The sequence below is a fragment of the Rhipicephalus sanguineus genome, chromosome 8 (genome assembly GCF_013339695.2).
Source record: "Rhipicephalus sanguineus isolate Rsan-2018 chromosome 8, BIME_Rsan_1.4, whole genome shotgun sequence".
NCBI lineage: Eukaryota > Metazoa > Arthropoda > Arachnida > Ixodida > Ixodidae > Rhipicephalus > Rhipicephalus sanguineus.
In genome coordinates this window covers 89975222-89989798 of record NC_051183.1, presented here as the reverse complement: position 1 = coordinate 89989798, position 14577 = coordinate 89975222, and the positions used below count along the sequence as shown (strand labels likewise).

Genomic DNA, 14577 nt, shown 5'->3' with positions numbered 1-14577 from the left:
AAATTGAGCTTGGCCATTGCATGTCGATGCTTCGCTTTAAAGGAAACACATCACATCCATCTACAGATGTGAAACTGCGTCATGCAAGGTAACTTATACAAAGTTATTGCTTTGAGCAATTAGAGCAAAATATTTCAGGAGAACCTAACTGGCTGGTTAGTACATGATTACAACGGAACAAACAGGCGCTGGGCACGGTACGGAAAAAAAGGTAGAAGGCGACAGCCCCCCTCGTCTATTGTTCTTTCTTCGTCCATGTCCAGCGCTGTTTGTTCCCGTTTTAATGCAGATAATTTCTTTCTTTAATCTGAAGGTGGCAGTGGTTTCATGGCTAAAATAGTTTACTAATTTCATTTCAAGTTACATTTTTTCAGCCATAAGGAAACACTGCAAAATGCTGAGTTCTAATGTTAACATTTATCAGAAGAAAGACTAATTCTTTCGTATGGAATACCGAGGTTGATTTCCAAAGTTCGTGCCTTTGTATTTTGTGCTGTTCCCTTATCATTTCCTTAAGACGGTTGTATAGATGTTCTTGGTTTATCTTGTGTTTTGTATATGTTATGCTCCGTTTTGCTTAGCAAGATCATTTTATTGTAACTTATCCACTCTAGCCCACTTGCAATACTGCTTACTGTTCAGCAGTATTGTCAATAATAAATAAATAAGTAAATACCGTATTTCTCGAATCTAACGCGCACCTTTTTTCCGGAAAAACGAGTCCAAAAATCGCATGCGCGTTAGAATCGAGGCCGAAAAAAAAAGAAACTCGGTTATCGATGCCATCGGGACATTTCAAATGGCCGACCCTACGATTTCTGCCATTTCTTCAGTTCGTACGTGTGCTGAGGAGATTGTCATCCCTTTCTGCGTCGCATCGACGCATGGAAGTGCTGACTCCAAATACTCGACGAGTGTACCACGATGCCGCATTTAAAAGAATAGCTATTACATGTGGAGAGAGACGGACGGAAATCGAGCCGCATCGCGGTCGTTCGGATATAGTTCGGAGTTCCGAAACGTGCGTGCGAGACTGGCGCAAACAGAAGCAGAAGCTTTTTTAAAAATTATGAAAACCGTTAAGCGCACAAAGACGGGAACAAGAAGACGACACACAGAGCGCTACTTCCAACTGATGTTTATTGCAACACAAAAACGCCATATATGTAGTCTCTTCACTCAGAATGGCTACTGCGCATGTTTGGAGAGCTGAGCTATCAGCTTCTCTCTTATTCCTACACTCTCCTCTCTCCCTTTTTTTTTTTTTTTTTCGCTAACGATAACAGGCTTTGTTAGCACGCGCTGGTAACTGGGCGTACAGAAAGAGCACTTGAATCACACCAAGCATTTCTTTAACAGAATCATAAAGGCAAAACCACAGGGTGAAAAGGTGATGTACCAAAAATGAACAAGGGTATTACAAATGCTGGCCAGCATAAATGAACAGGAATGAAAACAGATGCGGCTAAACAATGGAAGTCGTCAAAAGGTAAAAACGGTATGAAAAACAGAGTCGTGAGAAGGTAAAACTATAAAAGATGTAAAAAGAACCTAAAAGGTTAAAACCTAATACGTAAGAGCAAAACTAAGTAAAGTCACTGGTTTTGCAAAAACGCCAGCTCTTTCTTCGAAAGCGATACAGATGGCATGCTAACGCAACTGGGTCCGAGCTGTTTCTATGCACGTATGCCTCATGAATTTCCCGAGCAATCGGTCTCGGTATTTCCTGATCACGACAGCTGTCAAGAAAGGCAGAACAACCGCAAGTTGCACATGTAAGGCCATGTGCGGCCTGACTTTGCTTCAAATTGTTGGCATTTCCGTAGGCGATCATTGATACATCGGCCAGTTTGGCCGATGTAAACACGTCCACAATGAAGCGGAACCTTATACACGACACTGCATTTGCAGGACACGAACCTCGTGGCGTGTTTCTTGCTGCATATGTCAGGCTTTTCGCTGCTCACGTTCACACGCTTGCACAGGCCTCCAAGTTTGTTGGGGAGAGAACCACCCTGACACCCTGCGCGTCCTGCTGCCTTCGTTTCCTATGGGACACTTGGTGTACGTACGGAATGACAGCAGTTTTTTCTTGTCTGTGTTTTCCGAGGCACATCACTAGTTTTCTTGAGCTCTCCGCAACAAGGTTTCAGCAAGGTCACATAGAAGAAACTCAGGAAATCCAGCTGCTTTTCCGATTGATTTGAGAGGCAAAACTTTGGGGATCTGATGGGAACACGACCTCATGAGTGCGTTATCCATGGCGGCAAGAGCAACGGCACGTTTAATAACTAGCTTCGAGTGGTTGGAGGCGTAGGGAAGTAGGCGTTTCCTAGAACGGGGGGCGTAAATCCAACAGGCAGTCCTGGGGCAGTAGCCAATTCTGAGTGAAGAGACTACATATATGGCGTTTTTGTGTTGCAATAAACATCAGTTGGAAGTAGCGCTCTGTGTGTCGTCTTCTTGTTCCCGTCTTTGTGCGCTAACGGTTTCATAATGTCAGTGTACCAACTAGCTCGGCCCAGCTCTTTCTTTTTTAAAAGCAAAGCTTCACGAGAAATCGAAGAGTGTTGACAGTGACAAGGAGTTCCGACAGTGACGAAGAACTGATCCATTACGCGACTCGTATCGCCGCCGTAGTGGTGACAGTTTAGCGGCAAGCCCGCTTTTGACTTTGTGTTTTACTTTTTTGAAACTTTAGTTCTTTAAAACCAAATACTTGTGCTTCTGAATGTGCGCGAGTTTGACGCCTATGGACTTTTTTTGTTCTTTCTCTCACGAAAAATGGGTGCACGTTACAATCGATGTATTACTTTTTTTTTGGTCGCGGAAAACGGGTGCGCGTTACAATCGAGGGCGGGTAGAATCAAGTAAATACGGTAGATATCCACTTTGTCATAAAACTACTATAAAAACAAAATAATCAGAAACGTTCCACCCAAACTGTAACAGTCGGAAAAATAGCTTTTGACCCATATTGCAGCTTAGCTTTTGCTATGTAGCATTCCAAACAGAAATGTCGCCAAGACATTATTGTGTGGTATACTTTGCTGGCAATTTATATTCCATTTAAAAAAAATATATACTGCTTGGTTGTAAGCAAGGAAAAATTTACTGAAGTGAATAATCCCTAGCCTGCACAGAGTCTCGTTCCTTGACCTTCGCTGCACAGCACATTGGCGCAGGATTCACGCGGGTGCCCCTGTGCTCATATAGTGCAAGTCTAAATGTTGCAGATTTAAGCAATACTTCTGTCTGAAATACCATGCAAGAACAATGGTGCTGTGCAGTGAAGGCAAAGCTCCAAGAAACTTCCCACAGCCTTGTTATTTTTCATTTGAAAAAATTATTTTTCGCTTGAAGATAATATTACACCTTAAAAACTTTGTCTAAATTATCGCACGAGGAAAGCACACTATGATGTGTAGGCAACATTTTAGCTGGGATTGCTACACAGTGAAAGAGAGCCCGCAATATGGGTTCAAACACTACTTCTTCCAAGTGCCAATTTGAAGACATTTTTGCTTCTTTTTGCCAGCAGCATTTTCAACCCTTGGTATATGCACTGAACGCATACTGTGAATATTTCACATGAAACATTCAGTCTTTTTTACAATATACTTAAAAATGGTGCATTTTGCAATGTTTCCTCACGACTGCAAATAGCATAAATTGAAATCAAAATAAATTCGACTATCATAGTCATGAAAGATTGGTGACTATGTTAAAGAAACAAATGCTTTGTAGTAATAGCTCGACGCAATAACCATGTGTCAATTAATTTGCCTGACACAGCTTCATTTCTGCATGCGAAGTTTGAAAGGTCTTTGCTGCATCATGCAATTCTTTCCCCGAAAATAACGCTTGAATGACTACTTCCCACACTGAAACATAACAGCACCAGTTTTACAAAATATTGGAAATGGTCAAAAAACGACCTGGCACACTGGCGTGAAATGACCCAAATAGGTACTAAAATAAAACAGTGTGCACTGTCAGACACTAAAATGAAGCACTAATCTGCTTGTATTGCTAAATTACTTCAAAACCCTGCTCTGAATAACTGCCCACAAGAAGTTGATTGCGAAAAATTTACTTTAACCTCTGACCTATTTTTATCTATCTCTAGTATAATGACTCCTAACCTTCGGCACACACACAAAGGCACAAAGCATTTCATATGGTTCAATGCCTTCGAACAGTACGGAAGGTCATATGTTAAGAAATAGCGTAAAATCTGGACTAATTTTAACCAGCTATGTTTTATAACATGCAATCATAGAGAAATACACAATAATTTAGTAACTCGCCCCCTCTAAAAGTGTTGCTGTCACAGCTCCAAATTCCATTCACGAGCTATACTGGCTAAAATATTAAAACACAGCTGCATTTCCATCTCAATGGTGGATGCACACAAGTCTACACGAACAGGCATGCACTTTAGATTGACTTCACAAGCCAGATATCCGGTAATCCTGCCGTTGGAGAACGTTACCAAGTGTATGAGCTGGACTACTACATAAGCTAAAATGGATGCTGTGTGTTGGTATGACAGAGCGTAAACAAAGCAGTGCAGAAGACTGAGCACACGAGCACAGCACTGTTTGTGTCTTCCTTTTTCTTGTGCTCCGTCTATTGCGTTTTTTACACTAATGCATTAATTGTGGAAACAACTAGCTGCCGCAATTTGGTCATCTAGGTCGAACTTTTTGGGCCTTGTACCAGACTAAAGAGCTCTGTTGTGAAAGCAACAGGGTGTAACAATATTGCACTACAAATCAGGGAATACAAAGCATCGATAAGAATGTTCAGCCAAAATAAAAGGCTTCAGCAAAATGTTTAAGACACATACTCACAGGTTAATGCTCATTCACAGCTTCTACGGCAGCCCCATGATTTCTGTGCGTCCATCTGTGCGTGCCTTCCTTCCGCCTTTGGGCAAGTTCGTGTAGAATGTCTGCCAGGAAAACAAAAACATCAGAAACAAGTCGACTTTTTTTAGCATGCCTCACATAACCCAAATGAACTTTTCTCTCCCCATGAGGTAGCTGTTTAGAAAGCATCCAAACAGCCGCTGCTTTGTCTATGTATAGCTCATAACCAATAGGTAGCATCCAACACGACACCTGGTCATTGTCAAAGCATACGAGACAAGAAACTGAGACAAGTATAAGCAAAGAGCAAACGGCTATATTTCGCCATTATATTGTTTCCTAATCCAGCCCGATGCATTCATCGCTTAAATTTAATTTACACTGCTATATTGGTGTTCGCCCTAAACTTACTTTCCAAATAACTCACTAGATAACCTATTTCTCTTACGCACTATATGAATACATGTTAAAAAGATGGGGCATGCAAACATGGACACAAGAGAGTCAAGACACCTAAAACGCTGAGATCCTAACTGGAGGCTCATCACCTAATCTACCTTTACATTGTTGAGAGCGTAAATGCACGCCAAAATTCGATGAATGCAGTTTTGTACAAGCACATGAATGAAGAAATGCGTCCAATTGTCGAGGCCTGGCATATCGATAATGGCAGTGCACAAGAGAGCCAACCGTCGATTAACTAGCATAAAGAAGAAATCAAATGCTTGAGCAGTTATCTCTCACGTAGACTATCGCGCGTGCCAGATTGATAGGTATCGCCTCTTGCCTGGGCATGCACAGATAAGTTTCTGTGTCTACTTTATTTTGTGCCACTGTCCACCTTTCCAGTTGGCGTTAGTGGTGTCTTGGTTTCTCTCTTGTGTCCATGTTTGCATGCCCTGCCTTTTTAACATGAATACCTACCAACCAGCTCAGCTGTCTGTTATACTAAATATGTATACAATCTAGAATTACCACTCTGTCCACTTGCTGATGTAATAATAACAATGGGGTTCTGTATGTAAACGTGAAATTAAAAGCACAGGAACCTCTAGGATTTGCACCTCCACCGAAAGTGCAACCACTCCATCAAGGATCGAACCCGCACAGTTCAGATCAGCAGCTGACCATTATAACCACTGTATTGCAGCGGGGGATGTTCACTTGGTAATGTAGGTTAATGTTAAGGATTATGGAAAGAGCTGTAGGTTGAAGAAAGACATGCAATTAAGCAAGGAGCTGCAGACATTATGCAGTTTAGATATTTCTGTAATCCAAAGGGCTGGTGCTCAGGGCATGCACCTAAGGAACTCCTGTTCAGCGTCTCTTTTCGAACCAAAGCTTAGCAGAATTGATGTTCCTGTCTAGATATGCCCCTGAAAACCACAGTTAAATAGCTGCAAAGTAAACACTAGAAGACAGAAAAAATCCATCACTTGTATGATATTAAACACATCAAGATGCAAATACACCAAACACCCTGGACTGTGAAACGCATTGATTGAAAAGATATCAGTTAAACAAAGCAGCATAGCAATGAACTTCCATGTAGCTGCCACACGGCAAAAAGCAGGTGGCTCTGGTGCCATGAAAAATCTATAACACTTGTTGAATATAGCAGGATGTTTGGTATGATAATTGATAATTACCACTCACAGAAGCTGACATGCTATTTTAAAAAATCAGCATTGCCAAAAAATAAAGCAAGAAAACCACGTGACGTGTGAATTTAACCATTCATAATTTAAGGCTAAAGGGCCCCTAAACAACCCGGAGTCTAAAATTTGTGACAACTGCACGCTTGTACAACGTGACATGTTGTCACATGATTTTTCATTAAGTGGTGTAATAATGAAGCCACAGGGGATAGAGACGAACATTGCCAGCGGTTTCAGTTTCTCGCTCAGCCTGAACCATCCTGAAGAGGGGCTTCCTCGATGTGCCACGTGCCAAAGCGGTGCGGTGAGGAAGCACAGTAAAAGCACTGGCGAGATAAACACAATTCGCAACTCTTGTGACAACCACAGATACTGCATCATCCACAAAGCCAAAATGCCGTTTCGTATTGCAGAGGACTATTCACAGTCAGCGTTACTTAATGTTGCTCATAGGTCAACATTACACCACTTCACTAGCAAAGAGGACTGGTCAAGCGCTGAAGAGGAGGTGCGGTTATTGTTTTTAGAAGTGGAGTGTCTGACATTCGGACAATGTTATTCCTGCGGCCCCCACTGTACGAATTAGCGAGCTTGTTTGGGAGGTGTAAAAAAAAGAAGTCGGAGCTTGCTGACTGGCCCTTTAAGAGAATGTAAATATACACTAGAAGGAAGTACACTTGTAGACATATTACTATAAGCTATAAAAAACAGGCAATTAACATGCTCAATCCATGCAGCATAGGGATGTCTCACACCTTTGCAAGAACTTTACTATGGTGGCTGCATGTTTGTGTAGGCCAGAAGCAGCAGGTACGTGGCTTCCATGAATTTGACCTGTTCGTTGAAGGGAAACTGCTGCTCACATCCTTGTAGCACTGCTTTTTGAAGATGCTTCCTGCGATAACAAAATGACCACAACACAATTATGGTCTGCAAATATCCACAGATGACCTACATTGCTGCCCTTTCTCATTAAATTCAGCTCTAGACTAAACACTGCAATAGCGGCATCCTCCTACATTACAGGGCATCATACTGCTTTCGTGGCCTGGTTTTTAGTTCAATAATTGTTTTCACCCATAACAGAAATGTAGCACTAGTAAAGATTCGGTTGGGGAGGGTGCAGTCGTAAAGTGTGTATGCAAAGTAAGAATATGAAAAAAAAAACAATGGCATAATTTCACATGAGATATAACAATTATCATAATTCATGTAATGTCAGACACCACGAGTGTTTAATTGAGCAAGTTTTGACCTAACTATCAAAAACGAATGCCCTTTATGGAAAGTGGGATTTGCAGAGTGAACTCTGATGAGGAAATTGGCTGTCTTTACTGGCTCTGTAGCTGCAAGTGCATTGCTAAAGCCGCTTATATGCACTTAACAAGCCTGTGTAATGGATATTGACAAATGGACAGAGAAGACAAACTCAATCGTTCTCACTTAGCTGCCATCACAGCAATACGTTGCTTCGTGTCAGGTTTCCTGGTATGCAGAATGCACGAACTTGGTGGCCGTGCCATACTCAGTAAACATGATCGACATCTGCTCCAACTGCGTAAGTAGCTGGAAAGTGCTAAATTACACAATCAGCTGTACCATGCACACACAATGTAAATTCTAGCAGTGGCAACATTTCGCACCTCATAATAGCCTATGGGCATTGTACTCGTTGATCCTGCCAGCTGCATTCCCTGTTTCATTTCTAGCATGCATAGCACATGCACACAAAGCACCCAATAACTGTGGGAAGCAGAATAGATCGTACGAGGTAATCAATAAAATTGATTGACAGGAATTCCACACATCACTCAAGCCTGTTTAGCATAAGTGATGAGAATGTGCAGCCAAATGTACACAGCAAATTCAGTATTGGCCTTGAAGAATTGCAAGATAGGTTGAAGCTTTCCAGAAACAAATCGTATACAGTAAAGTCTGTCCCAGATACTGAAATCATGAAGTTATAAATTTTAAAGTGGGCCGCTATATTCTTCAAGCACCATGCATTGCATTTATGAAAACGCTAACATCCCTGTACAACAATGCGTGCTGCAAGAAGTCATAAACCTTAATATTTTTGGCACAATGCCATTTCCCATTACCACGTTTTACAGAAAGGCAACATTTTCCTTTGCAAAACTAAGCCATGTTCCCAGGCAAAATGCACTGTCCATGGTGACAAACATGGAGTACGCTCTTCTATACAGCTTAGCTGGTTTACTGGAACTAAAAGCTACGGTAACGCTGTCTTAATTGAACTGGCTAGCAAGAGCCTTCTCGCTGCTGTTTATGTGAAGTAATTTCACCTTGGTGGAACGTCACAAGAGTAAGTGGCACATAATAATGAGTGCGAAAACACAGTAACAGGTTGTGCAACGGCTACCAGGTATGCCCATTCGTGGAAACTGTGGGCTCTTCCCCCAAATGAACCAGTTGGAAATAACCCTTTTGCATGAATAAACTTAAGTTGGTTGCTGGCATACATAACATTGTTACTCTGCATTTCCATCTCATTTATCTAGCGCTCATTGTTTCCCTTCGACATGACTAGCTCAAAACAAGATTCTTCTTCATTAAATGGAACTTTGTACATTACCTTTACGTTGGCTACAGATGCTTATTTCTTCTGCCTGAATAAGCACCTCCTATAGCATACTTGCCTCAGCCACCTTCTGGACTGCATGGTCAGCACTCCACTGTTTGTCGAGGCACTGCTGTTTGCTACCTGCAGTACGTTGCAAAAAACTTCAGCATTAAAAAAAAAAGGTTAAGAAAAGCCGAACCAGGTGTGCCAGCAGCACCTTGCCCTTTGAGGAGGGAGGAAGAGCTCTGATAAATGGCTAATTCAAGACAAGCGTCGTTCTTCACAAGCTATTATTATGCGATGAGAGGTGGGACTTCAATACACGGACGCACATATAGTGCTAAAAGCAATTGAAAATTCAGCTGAAAGTACGGCTTGTCAAATTAGGTGAACGTGCATAAAGGATAAAAATGGGGCAAACCAACTGAACAAAATACAATGTCATGCTGCAGAAATTGCATTTTTAGCAAATCTATGTTATCTATTGCTTGAAAGATGATAAGCAATGTCCAAGAATGCTAACCTAACGCTTTTGAGGGTCACGTTACTTAATGACAAATAAAATGCACGCCTAAAGAAAACATCCCTAAATACACTATATTTCTCCCACTGTACCGATTCACGATTCACACGGTGGCTGATGATTATTCCTTCAGAGCTCGTGCGAGCGAAATGGATGTTGAAGCTTCGGTTTCACGGCGTTACTCCAAGTAATTTGTCGAGAGACATGCATAAAACGCATGACAATGGTGAGCCTGACAAAAATGTTGTCTCCTTTCAGCAAATATTAGCGTAGAGCAGTGCGTGCAAGCGAGCTAATTACCAAAACTTTATAACACTACCGACTACGTTCTTGACAAATGTCATGCGCGAGCACAATCCTCACAACTACACCGCATACACTACCAACACGTTATGCGATTTTCTTCGGCGACAAGGCGTACTACAATAACAATAACTCACAATGTACGAAGCGTAACGTTCACTTACCTCTGGCAATAAAAAATACGCTGGCAGCGTACACTGCTAGATGACCGCCGGTTTCCAATGGTGCGCCAAGCGAGGAATCGCCGAGCTACCGGCCGTCCCCGAGCGTCAAAGCATTTTCCAGGGCGACAGAACGCGTCGTCGACAAAGGATTGCGGCGCTGCTACTCACTGACGTGCGGAAACATTTGAAGAAGGTGTTCTTCAAAACTATGAATCGCGTCCGTCGGTCACACCGAACAAAGCAGTCGCAGAGATTGAAGTCGCACGGTCGGCATCTGGTGACTATTTGCCTGGTACCGCGTATAGTTGCGCTTACGTCAGTAACCACGAAATACAACACACAATACACACAATGCGAGGCAGCGCGTTAAAAGTCGACCGCACAAAAACTCGGCACGACGACACGACGATCACACGAACGCAGAACTATACGGGCTAGGAAGGTCTCCTTAATGTCGTGAGCGCGCCTGCCTGCCAGGTGGAAAGATTGCGCGATCCAGCGTGCAGACGGCGCTGCCGCTCGCTGGCGTGCTTTCGCGCGTGTGAGCCTGCGCTCTGTGGAGTTTCCCGTTGAAACCAAGCTTTTTGTTGCGGTATAAGCTCGTCGTGTAGGCCACACATGGCGCTGATAAATTGTAAAACGAAGAAAAGAAAACTCTGGAGACTATGCGGGCAGATTAGCTTCTTCTGAACGGCACATGCTGGCGTAGAGAACAAACATGTAGGAAATTCGGGGTTTCCGTTCTAGTTGATTAACATTCTTTTTCACGCAGTAATGTTTGAGTACAATGATTGAAATATTCATTGACAATTATAGCGGTTACATCAAGAACAAAAATAAAATGAACAGACGCAAAGACAGATATTTTCGCGCAGAATGTGAGTAAACAGTGAAAGGAAAAGATAGGTGCATATAAAAAAGAAAAATAATTAATTAAAAGTAAGAATCAGCGAACAGTCAAATGAAATTTATGTACACATGAGGGACCTCCCTTTATGTTTCACGCCCACTCTTGCAGGCATACTGGATCCGTAGAAGCTCTGAATGAGAATCGATGCCTTTTCATTGCACGAGTTCTTTTGCAGAACGTCATGGAACAGGTTGTCTTTTTCTTTTTAGGCATGTTGCGTTGGAGAGGCTAGAAAGATTTGCAGTCGCACGCGAGCATGCACGAACCTCTCAAGACGCAGCTCGGAATGAAATTGCAACAACCACGAAAATTCCAGGGTCGGATCTAAGAGGAACAGGGTACCGGTGCCCTTACCCCCTCCTTCGACGACCGTAGCGGCGGCCGCTACGGGTCGCTGCGAGCGCCTGCACCCTAAAGCTTTACTGCACCCTAGAGTTACTGTAAATGTTACTTTTATGTGGCGGAGTTCCTCATCTGTTTTCAAAACGCCGCTAGCAATCGTGCACTGCAGAGAAGCTGATGCGCAGGCCGCCGCCGCTGCAGCGAACCGGTTTGTACTCCCGTGCCACAGTCCCGAAAGGAGGCTTTCATAAAGGTACGCTTTTCACCAATACGAAGCAGCGCCGCATGTTCCTTGTTTCCTTGTCTATTAGGCACCGTGGAACGCCGCACAGAAGCCTTCGCGGTAGGGATGTCCGAAAAGCAAATTTATTTTAGGTTCGAAGCGAACAGTGATTACCTCGAATAATTTTGAATCGAATAGTTCGAATAGTATGCATTACACATTATATATAAAAAAATTAGCATAAATATTGTCGAGGCCCAACTAACCTGCACAGCGTTTTTTTTTTAATTGGAACGAGGCATGTGCGACTGTCATTCTTTTTGCTGCAAGTAAACGCTACTAAACTAAGCGCTACGCTACTAAACGCTACGTTTAGTAGCGCTTAGTAGCATCAAATAGTAGCAGAATTTCAATTTCAGTAAGATGCAAGTTATAACCGATAAAATACGTCACACTTTAAAAGTTACTATACATATAACGTATTATAACATATAAACCCGTATAACAAGCTTTTAAACTTAAAAAATGATCAGGGGCGTAGCCAAGAGGAGGGTTGGGGGTTTCAACCCCCCCCCCCTCGAAATTTTTCAATTTTGCTTGCGCATATATTCACGCATACATACAAACACACGCACGAACATACATAAAGTATGGTTGAACCCCCCCCCTCCCCCCCCCCCGAAAAAGATTTCTGGTTACGGCCCTGAAAATGATTAATCTATGTCGGAGTAATATGTTAATTTAACCTTGAAGTGGGGCTTCGCGGCATTGCGCAATTTTGTTGGTTAGGTGCTTTCACGGCATTGCATTTTCAGGCTGCAGTGAAACCACCTTCCCAGGTGGGTTACATGCCATCCAATATACGCCTATTCGTTCATTATGAATACTTTGAAATTTCGGAACCTTAAATTCGTGTCGAAGCGAATTCGAATACTATAATATTCCTTCGAACATTCCTAGTGCTCGAATATTCGCACATGCCTACTTCGCGGCAAACAGACGCAGACAGTGACTGACAGTCTGCCAGTATGTCAGGACGGCAGCAAAATATTGTCTACCCTCGTTTCTCGCGAGGGTAACATGCACAAAACAACAAATTTAACCACTCTCGGTTGACCTGAAAAAATGGTTAAAGATTTAAACCGCTCACATAGAGAACAGTGGTAGTTGCACGCTCCCCAGGCCTTCTGTAAACGCATCGTGTCTGAAGAAAAAAAGATCACAGTTTCACCGCAAGCGCGAAGCAATGAATGCGAAGGCAACAAATTGTAATGTTATACGAAGGAAGGCTGGCAGCTAACTCTTTTGGGTCCGATCTCGCGTAACTATACAAAACTTTGGTGTAAGAGAATACGGCCGCTCCAGAGAGAGGTGCGCTTTTCGCAGTCTCTTCGCGTTGAGAGTGCGCGTAAAAGAGTATACGAGCCGTTTGCTGATGCCTGCGAGATAGCGAGCGCGCAAGCGATCGTGAACGCGCTTTTAGGATCAAAGTTCGCAGTTGCTGCTCAAGCACCCCCCCCCCTCGCATCCCTCCATGCTCATTCAAGACGGGCGGGGCGTTTCGTTTCTGCTTGAGCAGCATCGACGGCAGGTCTAATACGCGGGGGGATGTTATCGCATGCGCCCTCCGAGTGACGCAGATAGGCCAGCTCGTTTGATCTCTGCATCAGCCGCTATCGTCGCCGCTGCTCGCGAGCTTTTACTCACGGGTAGAACCTACGATGCGCGGTGGGATGTTATCAATTTGGACTTTATACTGAACATGACGGCGACGACAAAAACCCGTCGAGAGTGCCGATATAATTGCTATCGCAAGAAAAGTAGCCACGTGACGGTCTTTGGTTGGAAAATAACTTAACAGCGCAGTCAACTTTAAGACTTTTCGACTTTAGGACTTTCTTTTTCTTTAGGACTCTAGAACACTCTCTCCCTAAATGAAAATAAAGCAATATGTCCGTTGGCAGTTACGAATATGTACTCCCTATTTCCATATAATGAGAGCCATCTGTAAGTTCTACGTAGATCTTGTTCGTGGATCTGAAGGAATCTAAAGGACAGTTTTTGCAGTGTAGTGAAGACAGCGCTGTGCCCAAATCAGCCCGGCTTTAACAGCTCTGTTGTAAAAAGTCACGCGGTCTCGTATGGATTTGCGTAAGACGACTCGAGCGCGAAAACCATCTTCCTTCTTCTACTTCTGAGTCGGTTGTATTAGTTAATACGATTACCAAAAGCTTGGCGGGAAAGTTGATAGCCAAATTTCCTTCTGTTCTTGGAGCTTAAGAACACAGTTGCTGATTATGTAGATGTACATTTTCAAATTGATGGTTGAGGACCACCCAGGGGAATTGGCCAAGATTTGCGCGACAATATAAAATTACTTAGTCTTCAAACATTCGGCAGATCCCACTTGTTGTGGGAATCGGTTTCATGCGAAGCCGTCAGAAAGTACTTCTATGCTGTATTTTATGCCTTTGAGCCAAGCGTTACGAGGTGGATCGACGCACTTTCGTAAGTGTAGTAGCTGTACGCACATCGTCAACACTGGCACGTCGACAACACTGGAGTTTAAAGGGTAACTTATGGTGCGACGTAACGTCAGCCCTAACGTGAGAGTACACACATCAATATTATCGCAACTATTTGCACTTTATCGTGCAATCATGTGAATATCATACGCAATATTTGTTAATGTATTCCATCGGGGTCAATCAATGCTTTAATACAACTTGCTGAATCATAGGAATACATATATAATGTTTATTAGACTGCTATAAAAGCAGAGCCCACACTGGAACCACACACGTTGATCTGATATAACGCTTGCATCGTAGGAGTACATTTGGTATTGCTTTCTTTTAAAATGGATAGCCAGCACCACAACCACAGTGGACGTTTCACCGATATTAAGCCTGCCTAGGCTGTTTTCCCCAAACCAGTTTATACACCTGGCATGATTCTCTGGTAGAATATCCGATTGCCACGCGGAATGCGTGGGT

At 43.0% G+C, this 14577-nt stretch overlaps 1 long non-coding RNA gene across 5 annotated transcripts in view; it reads right to left on the bottom strand.

Moving 5' to 3' along the window:
• Positions 1-10504, bottom strand: part of LOC125759571 (uncharacterized) — a 27502-nt gene extending 16998 nt beyond the window's left edge. For 2 of the 5 annotated variants that reach the window (XR_007417173.1, XR_007417175.1), the window contains exons 1-2: positions 10107-10504; positions 9129-9257 (exon numbers count right to left, since the gene is read on the bottom strand). This is a non-coding gene — a long non-coding RNA (uncharacterized LOC125759571). Of the gene's footprint in view, positions 1-4852; positions 4958-7287; positions 7428-9128; positions 9258-10106 lie in introns of all 5 variants that reach the window. The other 3 variants (XR_007417174.1, XR_007417176.1, XR_007417177.1) reach the window with 3 other exon arrangements.
• Positions 10505-14577: the final 4073 nt, after the last annotated feature.